At 45.4% G+C, this 16,383-nt stretch overlaps 3 non-coding genes across 3 annotated transcripts; all 3 read left to right on the top strand.

Annotated features, from left to right (window-relative positions):
- The first annotated feature begins 1,764 nt into the window (after nucleotides 1–1,764).
- trnan-guu (transfer RNA asparagine (anticodon GUU)) lies at nucleotides 1,765–1,838 on the top strand. Its single transcript has one exon. It is a non-coding gene; the product is annotated as a tRNA-Asn (tRNA).
- A 1,362-nt stretch (nucleotides 1,839–3,200) lies between these two features.
- Nucleotides 3,201–3,272, top strand: trnae-cuc (transfer RNA glutamic acid (anticodon CUC)). Its single transcript has one exon. It is a non-coding gene; the product is annotated as a tRNA-Glu (tRNA).
- Nucleotides 3,273–8,684: 5,412 nt separating this feature from the next.
- Nucleotides 8,685–8,756, top strand: trnaq-cug (transfer RNA glutamine (anticodon CUG)). The gene has a single exon. It is a non-coding gene; the product is annotated as a tRNA-Gln (tRNA).
- The last annotated feature ends 7,627 nt before the right edge of the window (nucleotides 8,757–16,383 follow it).

The following is a 16,383-nucleotide window of genomic DNA, read 5'->3' as shown; positions in this document are numbered from 1 at the left end:
AGAAAATGAGGTAACGTTTCCTCACACTGAGAGATGAGTCAGTTAGTTTCCTATTTCACACAGGAAACCTTTCATATGTTAGGTGAATGTATAAAACACCACACTTCAGAAACTCTGAAGTACAATCAAACTGCACGGTTCGACACCCCAGTCTGTTGCAGAGTTGGAGAGCATCGTTTATGTCTGTAATAATTATCACATTCACCTAAACACACGAAAAATTCCCGATTCGGAAACGGGAGGAAACATTTTTAGATACGTTTCACCTCGGAGTGAGGGAAATGGAAATAATTCACGTTTATTGCTGAATATTAGATTAATACAGTAACTTACACGATGTTACATTTCGCCTTCCCCTCCACATTTCTGTACACACTCAAGCCCGACAGAATATCTTTAACTGGTTCCCGTTTCCAGCTCTGTCAGTTCAGCAAGCTTCTCTCAAACTTCCACATTCGGGCTTTTTCTTTTGGTCATTCGTGAAACACTGGCGTCGCTGGCCAGCATTGAATGCCCATCCCGAGTTGAGTTGCAAGCATATTGCTGTGGCTCTGGAGTCACAAGTAGGCCAGGCAAGAACAGCAGATTTCCTTCCCAAAATACATAAGTGAAGCATATGGGTTCCTCCAACAGTCGGAAATGGTTTCATGGTCATCAATGCGTTCTCAATGCCAGATTTTTCAAAATTGAATTCAAATTCCACGACCGACCGTAATCGCTGATAGCGTGAAAGTAACACCTGCTCCATGTGAGCCTCGAACTCACAAACCTCGGCATGGCCCGCTGGCTGTACTGCTGTATAAGTACCGCGCGCTAATCGATTGCGCCACTGGAGCACTGTGCTAAAACGATTTTTGTCCGATTATTAAAGACTTCTACAGCGCCACCTCCGTTAATAACAGTCATTCGAGGCAACATAGACGGGGAACAAACGCATCAATGATTCTCTCTTCACCAGCTCCACAGTAAGTGAGACAGGGACAAGCAGCAGCATTTTACCCCGCATTCTCCAATCATCCATCCGCTGCCAGCAGAAAAGCGGCGACTGCCGCTTCAATTAGTGGGTTACCGCCCATCCCTGGGACAGAAGATTCAACCCCGTTCAAACCTCGCAATACACAGAACACAAGCTCAGCAAAACGTTTATGGATTATATCCCGCTCACTGAACCTTCGAGTATCATTTAAACAGTTTCCGAGTGAGTCACAAACAATATTCAAACCAACTTTCCAAAACGTTTCAGTAGTAGATTCCTCCATTTGATTGAAAAGCTGAGCGCTGTGAATCTGGAAATGAACACCATGGGGTTTATGTTACCCAGTGACTAATAGTCCGTCAGGTTTCCAATTCCATTTGAGTTGTATATTGAAGCGAATCTCATTTCAAAATGAGGAGAAAACAAGGAAAATATTAAATCTTGGAACAAATCCTGAGAGAAATGGGTCACAATATTTGGATGCAGGTGCAGCTGTGAATGGTGTTATTGATGATTGAGTGGAAACTATTGGATCCTTGGGCTTCTGGTGGTCAGTTCCCTTCCCTCCCGTTGAATTAAGAGACATGGATTCATTTTACCTACACGTTCATAGGAAAAAGAGAATAACCAACACACTACAGAAATGCTGCGGGATCAACGTCACCAAAGAGACTTATATAGAATTCTAAACGGTGCGGTCATGCTGCAGTTCTGGAACAGGTTTTGTAGAAAGAGAATTGTGCTTATTGACACCTTAGCTTAGAATATCGTTAGCAGTTGCTGTCTGAGTCTCTGTGGCGCAATCGGTCAGCGCGTTCGGCTGTTAACCGGAAGGTTGGTGGTTCGAGACCACCCAGGGACGGGTGATTTTACTGTTTTCTCACCATCTGCATTCATAGGCAAACAGTTGTGTGTTGGCAATGGGTCCGTGGTGGTCAATAAAAAATAGCTCTCAAGTGTTACCGGCTGTACTGTTATCTGTTGTCACCAACATTATTGAATGACAATTGACTTCAGACATATTACATATAATATTATATACATGCTTCCATTATACCATTAAGCTTAAAAATTAGAATGGAAACATTAATTTGTGGCTGAGCATTTGTTCCAATTCCATATCCCTGCTTCCATTCATTCCTGAATAGATCATAAATCTATCCAACCCGAACTGAAATGTGTTCAATGATGGAGCATCTACAACCCTCTGGCATAGAGAATTCCCCAAATTCACTATCCTTTGAGTGAAGAAATGTCTGCTCATCGCAGTCTTAAATCATCAGCGCCTTATCCTGAGATTGTACCCCCGTGCTTGAGATTCCCGGACCAGGGAAAATAATGTCTCAGCATCCACCCTATCAAACTCATAGAATGATAGAATCCCTGCAGTTTTTCAATGTTATCTATTCTTTCTCGTTAAAGCTGTTGAGATTTTCCAGCTTTTTCTGTTCTTGATTCAGATTCCAAGATCCTCAGATTTTGCTTTTATTTTGTCTAAAATGGGGAGATGCAAACTGAACACACTATTCCAAATGTGGTCTCAACAAAACCCTGAATAACTGTAGCAAGACTTCAAACACTTCAAAACTTAACTCCGTGCTCATGGCTGGAAGGAGAGCGTGACAGTCGATAATTGGCACTGTGTACGTTCCTGCAATCAGGAACTGGATCAGGATGATGAGATATCTGTGTCTCCTTATACTGTTATCTCTAAACTCCATCTCCTCTCAATGCCGTGTGTCATACATTTACCTTGCTTTCCAGGTAAAGATCGGGTTCACCAACTCTCTGTGTCTGTATCGAGCAGCTAACTGACCCTGGGAAATGGACAATCAGAGGGAGCTGGATGAGAGGCAGCGACAGAAACAGGAAGAGAAGCGACAGGATAATGTTTCATAAATGAGTTCTGCCAGTTGCTCTCCGTGGTGAATGTCTGCCGTGTGTTACCTTGCAAGTTTCACAGATGCCACAGTGATGAGTTTGGTGGGTTTTGGAAATTGAAAGTGCCACATGACCAGCTGCGGGACTATTTCACCTCACGGTCGATTTCATGTTGCAGCTAACAGGTTTCGCTGTTTTCATTGGCTGAACAGTCCCTTGGGTTCGATCTAAACATGACAATTTAAAGGAGAAACTTGTTTTTTTGTGAATAAAGAATCTGAAATAAAAATAAAAGACAGAAGGCTCATGGATAAATCAATCTTTGAAAGAGTTTAGTCCAGCTTCCCTGGTGGTCTAGTGGTTAGGATTCGGCGCTCTCACCGCCGCGGCCCGGGTTCGATTCCCGGTCAGGGAAAGTAGATTTATTGCTGCGTAAAAATCCTGCGTTACTTCCAGGTTTGTACCAGTTCTGTGAGAATCAGTAGCAGGCAGATTTCCTCTTTTGTGTCTGAATTGGAAATGTCACATGTCAAGAAAAAAAAGAGAGAGAAATAGGATACAAAGCGCTGACGATATAGATGGTGATGTGGGCTAAGATCTGGTTGTTGATGGAGTAGATTTTATTGTTTCCACTGACACAAATACCTCGCAGGTCTGGGTCCAAATCTCGGACTCAGTGACAAGAAGACCTTTAATTGTAACTCTCCGACCTCCAGTGAAGTGGAGGCAGTTTTCACTCAGAAAGCAGTAACTGTGAGATTAACAGCGTGGGATGGAGAAAGACTCAGTTTGAGCGGTGACGCTGCCGGAGGAATGGAGAGCTGGAGTTCACCCAGAAAAGTAGCAAAGTTGCTTCTTCTGTACAAACCTCCTTCTGTACAAACAGTGGCCCCCAACTTGGGGCTGGAACCCACCGTCCATTAACGCTGATAAGTTAATGTTGATCAGCAGAATTACCACAACATGGTATATCACAGGTTGGTACTAACACTGCAGTAAAATTAAATGCAGTAGAATAGGACGGCATGGTTTCACAGTGGTTCGCAATGATGCCTCACAGCGCCAGTGGCTCAGGTTAAATTTCTCGGATCACTCTTTGCGGAGTTTGAACGTTTTCCCCGTGTCTGTGTGGGATTCCTCTGTGTGCTCCGGATTCCTTTCCAAACATGTGTGAGTTCGGCTGCTTGGCCATGCTAAATTGACCCGCCTGTCAGCGGGATTATCAGGGTAAATATGTGGGTTTCCGGGAATAGGGCGTGGGTGGGATTGTTGTCGGTGCGCACTCGATGGGCCGACCGATCTCCTTCTCTATAATAGGAATTCTCCGAGAATATATCATTATTCATTTTGACTGGAGGAAACAAAAGAGGCAATGCAAATACAAATTGTTGTGGGTAATTGACGGGTTTGTGGAATTGGACGGATTTCTCTCTGTACTGTTGAAACTGGCACCAATATCACTCCTGTTTTCGATCAGGAAGTAATTCCAATTCCACTTAAATCATGTGCTGCAAGAGAACAAGAAATCTTGATTTCCTGACCAGGAATCGAACCGCTGCGGTGAAAGCGCCACATCCTCACCACGAGATCACCAAGGAAACTGCCTGCAAGTATTTTAATCTATCCTATCCATGCTAACTTGGCGCTTTGTTTCGATTTCAGCATTTTTCTGTATACCAGGGACAAGTCTGTCTGACAAGTGCCTCCTGAAAAACCAAATTTACTGTGGATGCTGGAATCTAAAACAAGAACAGAAAATGCTGGAAAACCTCAACAGGTCTGAAAGCACCTGTGAAGGGAGAATAGAGCTAACGTTCAAAATCTGGATGACCCATCGTCAGAGCTGAAGACAAAGAAATTTGGACGAGATTCATACTGTAATGGTGAGGGATATGGGTGTGGGGTGGGTGACAAAGGTGTTCCATATAAATTAAGAAGAAGGGAATTTTAATGGTGGTGATCATGGCTGAGAAGGGTGCTGCTGGCTGCCGATTAAGAGATCAGAATGTGTTAATGGCAGAACAAAGGAAATGTAAGAGACGGCCCGAGTGGGGTGGAGGGAGAGGGGGCAACAAAATGGAAAGTGAGATTTTAAATAAACAATGCAATACATGGAAATTTTTTAAAATAAATACATATGTAAAAGAAGATATAAAATAATAAAAATAAAGAAATAAGATAAAACGAAATAAAACAAAATAAATGGAAATTGGGTGAGGATGGAGGAAAGGAGATGCTCTGAAGTTGTTGAATTCAGTGTTAAGTCTGGAACGCAGTAAGTGCCGAATCGGGAGATCGGGCGATGTTCCACCAGTTTGCATTGGAATTCCTCCTGATATCATTGTTTATTGTCCCTTCCGTCACGTTACTGATGATCAGGAGTAGACTGATGGTAATTTGCGGCGTTGGATTTGACCTGATATTTGTAAACCGGGCAATCTTGGGCAAATTGTAGCATTGGCGGTTAGATGGCAGTGTTGGAGCGTAGAAACAGCTTAGCTCGGATTGCGGTAAGATCTGAATCTGAATTCTTCAGCACCATTGCCAGAATATATTTTTACGGCCATAGCATTTGCTGTTTTCAATGCTTTCAACTTTCTTTTTCTTTAATTCAAATCAAATGGAATTGGCATTTTTTCCGTTCAGTGTGTCTCCTACTCTGTCTCTATCTTTCTCTTTGTAGATCTGCGTCGGTTATTCCCTCGCTCAGTCTCTCTATCCAATTCCCCTCTTTTGTTCTTTTTTATTCATTATATTCTCTCCATGTCTGGATGGAACCAAACTTCATTGAACTGATTCCTGAGATGAGGTGGTTGTTGATCTTGATTTTAAGTGGCGGAGGAGACTCAACGGGACATGTGATCCAATCCCACCTCATTGGTTCTGTTCACTGCCAATACCAGCTCTGGTAGCAATCACTTCTGATGGTGTCACTGATGAGAATTCGAGGACACTGAATTGAGGATAGCGCGATTTGTGGAGGAGTGGGTTCAAATTCCCCCACCGTCAGATATTCACTTAATTTGCTTTAAACGTTAAGAATAAAGTTGGTCAAACACGTGATCGGCAAAATGTTTCGCAGTGGAATGTATTATCATTCATTTTGATTAGAGGAACCAAAAGAGGCAATGTAAAATGAGAAACTAACGGGATTGTGGAATCAGTTTTGTTGCTTCTCCAGCAAACCTGACCTGCTTCAGCTACACGGACTGCTGTGTTTCTGCAGTGTAGTGGTTACCACGTTCATCTCACACGCGAAACGTTCCTGGTTCAAGACCGCGTAGAAACATTTCCAAATGCTTGTTATTGCTTACTGATTCATATTTCAGAATTATTCTCGTTTCTCACGAAACTTTAATTGAACGGTTGAGTTATTGCAGCATTTAAGTCGGGAATTGCTCTGTAATGAGACCAAAAGGGAAGGTATGTGATAGAGAGCAAGACAGGATGGATTAACTGACACAAGGAATGATGGACAAGTGCAACATTGAGCTGGTGATGGTGGAGTCCGGGTGATCTATTGCTGCCGAATCAGTGTTTTCACCGCCAGGGCCCGGGGTTTATAACAATCGATAACTAAGTAGAACATTTTGAATTTGCTCCGTTTGTGGGGATAATTGGATCTGAACACAAGGAAAAAGGTGCATTTTACTGGAATCATAAAGTGATATCGTGATTGAGTGAATGTGTGTCAGGCGAAAGTGGCCAGAAATGAAACAATGACTAAAGCGATCTTGATCAACTGATTGTAAATCTCTTAAATCAGCTTCACTGGAAGTTTCGTGGTCAGGATTCAGTACGGTGGTTCGGGTTTGATTTCCACCCAAGGAGTGAATAACTATCTATAATTCTTCATTGAATGCAAACACACCTCACGGCATCTGTGAAGGGCGAAGCAAGATTAATCTTCCAGCTGGATGAACTTGCACTAGAGTTGGAAAAGTCAGAGATGTAACATCAGCAATAAGCTCTGACGAAGAATCACACGGCAAACACACCGCAGAGATTGATCACTGAAAGTAACTGACACATCTCAAATTCTGCCGCTTTCCAATAACATCTTTGAACTTCGTGTTCTCCATCTCAGAAATTTCCTATGAATCAAATATTACCCACAAATTCTTCGCTCTGATGCTCGTTCCAATCATTATAGTAGAGTAACTGTTAAAATGGACATGCGGTTGGCTTCATAGCTCAGAGCGCCAGTCACCGTGGCCGGCTGGTTAGCGTGGTGGAGTTTAAATCCATTGGGATTTCCAGCTTCTGATTATTTCTGGTTTTAACTCTGTGTCCACAGAGTGAATTGAATCAAATCCACCCAAACACTCGGGCGGTTGCACATTTCCGTTTATTCACAAAAGCATCACGGAACCTGCAGTCAGAAATGGAACAGAGACGGAGCCAGGTTGTGTTTTCAGTGTGTTGTCTCTCCTTCGGCCTCTGTCACGCTGGGTGCGTGTATGTGTCTGGGTTTCTCTGTGTGCGTCAATGTGCTTTAGCTCCCCCTTGGAAATGAACAGCTTTTTACCGTCACAAAATTATCCACAACAGTTCAAAAGTTTAATCATGAAATGTTTCAGAGAAAAGATCAGAGTGAAAGATGTAAGAGGAGTTTGTAATGTTTGGAAGGAGGTGCAGCAAATAAATAGAAGATGGGAATGATGTTACTGCTGACTGAGAGGAATGCATTGTAACGGTGGGGGATTTTATTGATCGGTTAACTGTAAACGTTGGATTCAGAACAAGCTGAGACACCAGATGGAAACAGCGTTTGGCTTCACGTATGTTAAGAAAGGGTGCAAGCATCGCTACAGCAGTAGGACGGTTCGCTTAGTCGTAGCATATCAGATGTAATTTCAGAATCGTTGGTTGCAGCCCCACGTTAGGCTCCATCGTGTTTAAACTTTGCTGCTTTCCTGGGTGAACTCCAGCTCTCCATCCTCCGGCAGCGTCACCAATCAAACTGAATCTTTTTCCATCCCGCTTTGTTGATCTCAGTGTCTGAATGAAAATTGCAATCAATAAAGGTGAAAGAGTTTAATGTTCATTCGGTGAGAAGTTTTCTTTTTGGCTTGGGAATTTTTATCCAGAAATGCGTGATGTTTTTGTCAGTGGAAACGGTTAAATCTGGCCCATTAGCACCCAGACGTTACCTTGTATCACGTTCTCTATCGGCAGAACCTTACAACCTATCACTGTCCTTCACTCTCTGTGTTTGTTCTTGACCAGTTGCACATGTGACATTTCCAGCTCGCAAGCAAAACTACAAATCTCACTCCACTGATTCTGACAGAGCTGTTTTCGATCAGGAAGTATTTCAATTTTTCTTAAAATCAAAAACATTAAATCTTAGTACATCGAAGCCAGTCTGCGACCCTGAAAGCGCCGACCCCTCACCACTGGATGACCAGTATCCCACCTGCCCGATTCTCCCAGATACTGATTACAGCAATGTGCACAGTGCCAATTATCCACAGTCACACTCTGCTTCCTCTCTGTTAAGGTTAGAAATTGTTCACATTTTCACACTGGCTTCCAATGCGACGAAAATACAGGGCGAACAGCTGATGCTGTTCAGTAGATTCATCACAATCAAGTGTATAACAGGTCGATGCTAACATTGCTCTTTGAATGCGGTGAGCTGCAGTGAAATTCAATGCAGTTGAAAGTATCGTACTCGTTATTTTAGGAGGAAACAGCAAGGGCAATGTAAATATGAATTGCTGTGGGTAATTGACGGGATTGTGGAATGGGAATGATTATTCTCACTGCTGTTCAAACTGGCACAGGTATTACATGATCATTTGCAGGTGGATACTGCGTGTTGGGTTGCGTGGTGTAATGGTGAGCACTCTGGACTCTGAATCCAGCGATCCGAGTTCAGATCTCGGCGGAACCTTGCTTTAATTAGTCAATGATGGTTGATTTGCCGAAGGGCGTTTCGCTCAATTTTTTCACAAAGTACGAATCGAGAGGGCAATTTGTCAGCCAGTTGTCAGGCATCCAAACCTCTCTCAATTTCAATGTGTAGAAAATGAACTCTGAAGAGTTGACCAGAAGAAGGACTCACGTATGGAGTTTATGATGAATCATAGAATCATAGAAAAAGAATCCGGACAGTTCAGAAGGGGTGCATTCGGCCCATCGAGTCTGCACTTGCCACAATCTCACCCAGGCCCTATTCCCGTCACCCCACACATTTGCCCTGCTAATCCCCCTGACACAAAGGTCAATTTAGCATGGCAAATCAACCTAACCGCACATCTTTGGACGGAAAGCAGCCCCATCCATGCGCTCTGCATCATCTCCGGAAGCTCCTGTCTGCTGGCTTTTCAATTTTGTGATTCATTTCTTAAAGTTACAAAGTCAATACGCAGAGCGGAGAGGCCAATCAAGAATCAATCTCCACACTTGCCCCTACATCAATTCAAATTCAAATTCAACCCAATTGATGATCCCCACAAGAGATATGAGCAAGATCCAAGATGACAAGAGAAGGTATTGCACGTGAACTTGGGCTTTATGCGACGCTTAGTCTTAGCCAAAAACCCGAGAAGTTTGCAGCGGTTAGACTCGTGGACAGTTGCAGCCACATTGAGGACCGGCGCTGTCAGCCGCTCAAACATACACCGAGAGGAAACCAAATAAGCATTGCATCAAACTGTCATGCACCTGTTTCCAGCAGTGGCTGAGAAAACAGACAGCAGAATATGATCAGACCGACAGTTCCATCATCAAATCAGCCTACAGATAGAAACCATAGAATCCCTACCGTGCAGAAGGAGACCATTCGGCCCATCGATTCTGCACCGGCAACAATCCCACCCAGGCCCTATCCCCTGAACTCCATGCATTTACCCGAGCTAGTCCTCCTGACACTAAGAGGCAATTTATCATGGCAAATCCACCCAACCCGCACATCTTTGGACTGTGGGAGGAAACCGGAGCACTCAGAGTAAACCCACGCAGACACGGGGAGAACATGCACACTCCACACAGACAGTGAGCCAATGCCGGAATTGACCCGTGTCCCTGGCGCTGTGAGGCATCAGTGATAATCACTGTGCCACCATTTGGCCCATAAAAAATTGAAATCATGCAGACTTCCCGCAACCTAACTGAGAAAGTTTAATAATGCATCTGCCCGGTTTCGAACAGGGGACCTTTCGCGTGTGAAGCGAATGTGATGACAATTACAGAAACTGTGAACAACAGAGAGCTTGAACTACCGTCAAGTTTACATCGAGCCAGGCAGAAATCGAACTTGAAATCTTCTGATGCGTAATCAGACGCGTTATGCATTGAGCGACTAACCGATATGAACGCAGGACCTCCCTGCTTCTGATTAGATCTTTATTCTGCAACCTCAGAGCTGGATATTCACATCAGTTTCGGGAGAGATGTTTCTGATCAGCTGTTAATTCCCATCAACTCAGGGCTGAATATTCAGATCGGCTCCAGGTGAAATGTTTCTGACCCTCAGACCAGACCCACTGACGTCACTCGCACTACATAGTGACGTCACATGGGCTATAGGGTGAGGTCACACATTCTGACGCCACACATTCTGACGCCACACATTCCGCATTCTGACGTCTGACGTTGGGCGGCATGGTGCCACAATGGTTAGCACAACTGCCTCACGGCGCCAGGGACACGGGTTCGATTCCAGCCTCGGGTCACTGTCTGTCTGGAATTTGGGTGTTCTCCCCGTGTCTGCGTTCCTCTGGGTGATCCGGTTTCTTCCCACAGTCCAAAGATGTGCGGGTTAGGTTGACTGGCCATGCTGAAAAGCCTCCTCGTGTCAAGGGGATTCGCGGGGTAAAGATGTGAGGTTACGGGGAGAGGGCCTGGGTGGGACTGTGGTCGGTGCGGGTTCAATGGGCCGAATGGTCTCCTTCTGCACTGTAGGCATTCTATGATTCTATGAGGTTCCAATGCCACGGATGCTCTGACGTCAGAATGCCGGATGTTCTGACGTCACAATACCGGATGCTCTGTCGCATGCGCACTCTCCTCCCCCGCACTATCAATGCTGAAGCTCCTTCACTGATTCACTTTGTGATCACAAGTCCCCGCGACCCGGCTCCCACCGCCACTGTGTGACTGGTTTGGGGTTCGGCTTGATATCCAATAGGGTTGCTTTCCCAGGAGCTTCTCTCGGCCTGGGATCTGCTGACAGCTGTTTCTCACAAGTCTATAGGATCCAACATGTTTCTGACCTTCACTTGGTTGATTATTTTCCTGGATTTCTTACTGTTCCCTCAGTGTAAGTGTGGTCACTATTTCTGACAGGAATATTTCACACCTCAGCAATGTTAGGCTCTGTTAAATTGTACTCAGCTTTATTGTATCATCTCGAATTGTGAATACAATTGTACTTTATTGTGCTACATTATAGTACGATATGTTATTACTGCAAATGTACATATTCTTCCCAGATGCCGCTGGCAGTAAAGAGCTATCACAGTCTCCGGAGTCAGTGGTTGTTACCGAGGGAGCCACTGCATCGTTGAACTGTTCAACCACAGGAGCTGGAAAGGTCCTTCAATGGTACAGACAAAATCTAGACAGAACCGTGCAGCACCTGGTGAGCGGCACCAGCGATCAGGGCAGGATCACGGCTCGGCATACTTTCTCAGAGAACCACAGCGTTATGAATGTTACAAAGAACAAAAGAACAAAGAACAAAGAACAATACAGCACAGGAACAGGCCCTTCGGCCCTCCAAGCCCGCGCCGCTCCCCGGTCCAGGATTGAATCCTGAATCCAGGATCCCCGCCCAATTTTCCAGCCTATCTACATACCAATATCCTATCCACCGAGCTGTCCCTCACAGCTACGATGCTTTGTTCATCACAACCTATTAACTCACCCCCACCCCCCCCCCCATTCCAGACCATGTGATCTCCAGGGAGAGGCGAAAACCCAGAGTGAAAACCCCAGGGCCAATATGGGGAAAAAAAATCTGGGAAATTCCTCTCCGACCCCCTGAGGCGATCGAAACGAGTCCAGGAGATCACACTGGCCCTGATCGGAAAATGCTTCCCAACCCTAGTCATTTCCACTTCCACGAACACCATATGAATTCCCTGCCCCTGAGACAGGTTCCCAACTATCCGCAGTTTCGCTCTGTACTGGCACCAGCAAGATGATCATAGAATGAAGCCTTGAAACGAGAAACAAGGAACAATTAGCCCGCGCCGCTCCCTGGTCCAAACTAGACCACTCTTTTGTATCCCTCCATCCCCACTCCGATAAATGTTAGTGAAGCTCGGCTGACAGACACCGCCACCTATTTCTGTGCAATGGAGGCACAATGTAGCAAAGACCATACAGGGCCGTACAAAAACCTGCCGCGATCATCCAGAAAGTGGAGCCTGTGCAGAGAGCTGGGCTTTTAATCACTCTCTCCCTTGGATACGCGCCACAGTCACCCGATCAGTGAGATCTGTTGCCGATTTGGGTTTACTCTTTAAAATCAAAAAAGAACGGATAAAATACATTTAAATTGGGTTATTTTCTGTGGAAATCATAGAAATCATAGAAACCCTACAGTGCAGAAGGAGGCCATTTGGCCCATCGAGTCTGCACCGACCACAATCCCACCCAGGCCCTACCCGCTAATCCGGGCAGCGCATGTTCCATGGTGCTTCCAAATTGGAATAATCGTGGTATTCGGTGAATCAATATTAAAAGGATCCTTGTCTATTTCCTGTGATAAATCCCATTCCAGTCTGTGACACATTCTAAGTTCGGCTGCAGGGACGAGTGACAGACATTGAGTTTCCCAGACTCCATCGGAGTTGAAAGCTCTGAAAGACCAGTCAGGAGTGCTAAGGGACAGTCACTCCATATCTGAAAGCTTTCTGTACCTATCTCGACAGCGCAGTGTTCCGGGTAAGTTATGGGATATTTAATGAAGTGGCAGAGGGCCAGACATTGAGATAGGTCCCAAAATCTCTCAGACCGGTTCGCTGTTCATTTGAACGAACAAAGACAGCAATGCACCTGTTCGATAAATAAACGACCAAGTCATCCCATTTTCACAGAAAAGTGGACAGGGATCGAAAAATGTTATTCATTGCATTGCTATTTGTTACCATCTGGAGTAGAGCGCCGCAAACTATAAGGGAAGAGCATTCAATAGTAAATTTCAAAAAGGCATTGTCAGACCTTGAGAACGGAAAATAACACGTGGAATGAGGGGTGAGAAGAACAATTGGGAAATGTCTTTCATTGAACCACAGGAAGAGTCAATTGTTTATGATCCATTCGCGCCCGTCCGACACTATTTTTTCTCAGTCACTTGAGCAGTCAGCGGATGCAGGGTAGTCACAGACTGCTGCAGGTTCAGCTGTCGCTGTTTCCTCTCCATCACCTGCGACTGCAGCTGAGAACTCCGCACTTCCATCAGCTTTGAGTCTGCAGTGACCCCGGTCACAGCTTCCGGTTGCTGCGCTCACTCTAACACCATTGTGCTTTTCGAGACATTGCTGCCGCTGGTCGATTTCTGTCATTGGTTAGATCAGAAGTTCAGTGCTTCAGTCTATTCATCAGTGTAGCAAGTAAGCTTATATTAACACTGCAGTGAAGTTACTGTGGAAATCCCCTCGTCGCCATACTCCGGCGCCTGTTCGGGTACACTGAGGGAGAGTTTAGCATGGCTGATTAGCGATTGATTCAGGAAGTGGTGCGTGGTACTGTCGGATAATACAGCCTTTTTAACGAGGTGAGTCTGTGTTGAAATTATTATGGAGCATTCCAAGTATTCATAACTACAGCAGACTTTGACACATCAAATGTTTGGTTCTAGGAATTGCTGGGGCATTCTCAGTTAACGGCCCTGGAAGATGATATAACAGTAATATTTGGCTACATGATCTCTACATCTGAGAGCTTTCATTACCGCTGCTCTGAAGTAGATTTGGAGGTTAACTGCATGCATTGCGCCATAAAGATATGTCGCATGATTTCGCAATCTGTTCCTCTTGTGACCTAGACAAGATGTGTAGATGCCGGCGTTAGACTGGGGTAAACACAGTAAGAAGTTTAACAACACCAGGTTAAAGTCCAACAGGTTTATTTGGTAGCAAAAGCCACAGGCTTTCGGAGCGCTGCTCCTTCATCAGGTGAGTGGGAGTTCTGATCACAAACAGGGCACAAAGAGACAAACGCAATTTACATGAATAATGATTGGAATGGGAGTCTTTACAGCTAATCAAGTCTTAAAGGGACAGACAATGTGAGCGGAGGAAGCATTAAGCACAGGTTAAAGAGATGTGTTTTGTCTCCAGACAGGACATTTAGTGAGATTTTGCACATCCAGGCAAGTTGTGGGGGTTACAGATAGTGTGACATGAACCCAATATCCCGGTTTAGGCCGTCCTCATGTGTGCGGAACCTGGCTATCAGTCTCTGCTCAGCGACTCTGTGCTGTCGTGTGTCGTGAAGGCCGCCTTGGAGAACGCTTACCGGGAGACCAGAGGCTGAATGCCCGTGACCGCTGAAATGCTCCCCAACAGGAAGAGAACAGTCTTGCCTGGTGATTATCGAGTGGTGTTGATTCATCCGTTGTCATAGTGTCTGCATGGTTTCCCCAATGTACCACGCCTCGGGACATCCTTTCCTGCAGCGTATCAGGTAGACAGCGTTGGCCGAGTTGCAAGAGTAGGTACCGTGTACCTGGTGGATGGTGTTCTCGCGTGAGATGATGGCATCCATGTCGATGATCTGGCACGTCTTGCAGAGGTTGCTGTGGCAGGGTTGTGTGGTGCCGTGGTCACTGTTCTCCTGAAGGCTGGGTAGTTTGCTGCGGACAATGGTCTGTTTGAGGTTGTGTGGTTGTTTGAAGGCAAGATGTGGGGGTGTGGGGATGGCCTTGGTGAGATGTTCATCGTCATCAATGACATGTTGAAGGCTCCGGAGGAGATGTTGTAGCTTCTCCGCTCCGGGGAAGTACTGGACGACGAAGGGAACAATTCTGTCAGACCATTTCTGGACACTTCCTCCCCTGGTGCAAAGGACTCAATTGCCGAAGTGTCTGCTCAGGATTATCACCTCTCCACTCTGCCTCATCTCGCTCGGTCTCTCCTGTCTTTGATCTTAACCAGAAACGGAAGAAGATTCAGGAAACCGAACCAAGTGCTTGAACTGTCTTCTCAGCAATGGTGTCTGCAGACTTATTCATATAGAACAGTACAGCACAGAACAGGCCCTTCGGCCCACGATGTTGTGCCGAGCTTTATCTGAAACCAAGATCAAGCTATCCCACTCCCTATCATCCTGGTGTGCTCCATGTGCCTATCCAATAACGGCTCAAATGTTCCTAAAGTGTCTGACTCCACTATCACTGCAGGCAGTCCATTCCACACCCCAACCACTCTCTGCATAAAGAACCTACCTCTGATATCCTTCCTGTATCTCCCACCACGAAACCTATAGTTATGCCCCCTTGTAATACCTCCATCCACCCGAGGAAATAGTCTTTGAACGTTCACTCTATCTATCCCCTTCATCACTTTATAAACCTCTATTAAGTCTCCCCTCAGCCTCCTCCGCTCCAGAGAGAACAGCCGTAGCTCCCTCAACCTTTCCTCATAAGACCTACCCTCCAAAACAGGCAGCATCCTGGTAAATCTCCTCTGCACTCTTTCCAGTGCTTCCACATCCTTCTTATAGTGAGGTGACCAGAACTGCACACAATATTCCAAATGTGGTCTCACCAAGGTCCTGTACAATTGCAGCATACCCCACAGCTCTTAAACTCCAACCCCCTGTTAATATAAGCTAACACACTCTAGGCCTTCTTCACAACTCTATCCACTTGAGTGGCAACCTTTAGAGATCTGTGGATATGGACCCCAAGATCTCTCTGTTCCTCCACAGTCTTCAGAACCCTACCTTTGACCCTGTAATCCACATTTAAATTAGTCCTACCAAAATGAATCACCTCACATTTATCAGGGTTAAACTCCATTTGCCATTTTTCAGCCCAGCTTTGCATCCTATCTATGTCTGTTTGCAGCCTACAACAGTCCTCCACCTCATCCACTACTCCACCAATCTTGGTGTCATCAGCAAATTTACTGATCCACCCTTCAGCCCCCTCCTCTAAGTCATTAATAAAAATCACAAAGAGCAGAGGACCAAGCACTGATCCCTGCGGCACTCCGCTAGCAACCTGCCTCCAATCCGAAAATTTTCCATCGACCACCACCCTCTGTCTTCGATCAGACAGCCAGTTACCAATCCAATCGTCCAACTTTCCCTCTATCCCACACCTCCTCACTTTCATCATAAGCCGACCATGGGGGACCTTATCAAACGCCTTACTAAAATCCATGTATGTGACATCAACTGCCCTACCTTCATCAACACACTGAGTTACCTCCTCAAAAAAATTCAATCAAATTTGTGAGGCACGACTTGCCCTTCACGAATCCATGCTGACTATCCCGGATTAATCCGCATCTTTCGAAATGGTCGTAAATCCCATCCCTAAATACCTTTTCCATCAATTTACC

This window comes from Mustelus asterias, unplaced genomic scaffold (assembly GCF_964213995.1).
Source record: "Mustelus asterias unplaced genomic scaffold, sMusAst1.hap1.1 HAP1_SCAFFOLD_1089, whole genome shotgun sequence".
Taxonomy (NCBI): domain Eukaryota; kingdom Metazoa; phylum Chordata; class Chondrichthyes; order Carcharhiniformes; family Triakidae; genus Mustelus; species Mustelus asterias.
Note: the sequence above shows the minus strand (reverse complement) of the source record. Positions and strands in the feature narration are given on the sequence as shown.